We start from the raw sequence: 1,595 nt of genomic DNA, 5'->3' as shown, positions 1-1,595 counted from the left end.
ACAGAGGATCCAGGGACTTTGGACTCTGAGCTTTACAAGCAAGCTCCTGAGATGGCTCAGCTCCAAACATCTTCCATCCCAGAGGCCAATTCTTGGAAGATGGAGCAGGAGCCAGTCATTTCTGGGAAGGGAAGTGGAGCAGGATGGAAGCAGGGAGCTGTGGCCACCTGGAGTGCGGCAGTGGGTTCCCCCCAAAGATGGAATGCTGCACAGGTAAAAAAAAATTTTTTTAATTTTAAATCTTTAATTTGTTTTCACGTTTTTCCTTCTTTTTGCTTCCAAAAGGAAAGGAGAGGGATCCCTGGGTGGTGCAGCGGTTTGGCGCCTGCCTTTGGCCCAGGGCGCGATCCTGGAGACCCGGGATCGAATCCCACGTCGGGCTCCCGGTACATGGAGCCTGCTTCTCCCTCTGCCTGTGTCTCTGCCTCTCTCTCTCTCTCTCTGTGTGACTCTCATAAATAAATAAAAATTTAAAAAAAATAAAAGGAAAGGAAAGGAGAGCATAGCTCTGCACCTGTACATCGTTCATGACCCCTGGGCTGGGGCAGGTCCCGACCCCCTACCCTCCAGCTGCTTCGGAGGACTAGGGTGCCCAGAGGTTCACGTGTCTCTGCCTCTCTCTCCCTGTGTCTCTCATGAATAAATAAAAATCTTTTTTAAAAATTCTTGAAAAAAAATGGTAACACCTACATGTCCTGTATAGGAAAAGACTCCCAAACTTAGTGTCTTAAATCAGCCACCGCTTATGTCACAAGTCTGGGTGGCTGGGATCAGCTGGTCACTCTGGTTGCGAGCGGGTATTGCTGTGACCGGTCTGGGCTGGAAGGTTCGCCAGGCCTGGCAAGGGGGTGCCTGGATCTTCCTCCACGGGGTCTCCCTGGGCCACTTGGGCTTCTCACCACAAGGGATTGGCTTGAAGCGAGAACATTCCAGGAGGGCAAGAGAAAGCTGCGTTTGTGTCAAGACGTGGCCCGGGATGCTACACGGGTCATTTCCACCAGTGCACCAGAGCTAATCACAGGGCTTGCCTGGACTAAACAGCTTCTGCTCCCAGAAGGCAAGAGTGGCAGGCAACCTGCGCTTCCGTGACTCCCCAAGGGCACACTCCCATCTCCCCTCTCTGCTCCTCTGGGCAGCTCTCCCCTGTCCGGCCCAGCAAGGGTGGAACAGGCGAAGGCTCCTGTGCACAGCGGTGAGGGGGCTCAGGCCTGCCTGGGACCTTCACACGGAAGAAGGACCTAAAGCCACAAAGTCTTGGGGACGGTAGGAGGTGGGGTGAGGGCGAAGAGGAAGGGGGAGTCCTTGCAAGACCCCCCAACAAATCCTGAGGTTAAAGAAGCTTTCAACCAAGAAGGGGGAGCCTCTCCCCTACTCCCCCGCCCCCAGGATAGTTGATTCCCTGTGCCTGGCAGCCTCACTGTGCCACAAGGCATTTGGAGCCTGCTTGGAAGAGCTCATAATCATGGGGTCAGGAGACACATTTGGAACCATACCCTGAGCCACTGGCCTAGGTAAATCATGTGGCTCAGAAAATTCAGTGGGAGGCCTCAGGCTCCCCCCTGCCACAGGTCAGCAGGAGCAAAAGCCAACACAGA

Source organism: Canis lupus, chromosome 5 (assembly GCF_011100685.1).
Source record: "Canis lupus familiaris isolate Mischka breed German Shepherd chromosome 5, alternate assembly UU_Cfam_GSD_1.0, whole genome shotgun sequence".
Classification (NCBI taxonomy): domain Eukaryota; kingdom Metazoa; phylum Chordata; class Mammalia; order Carnivora; family Canidae; genus Canis; species Canis lupus.
The sequence above is the reverse complement of the archived record's forward strand: the minus strand, read 5'-3'. Positions refer to the sequence as shown.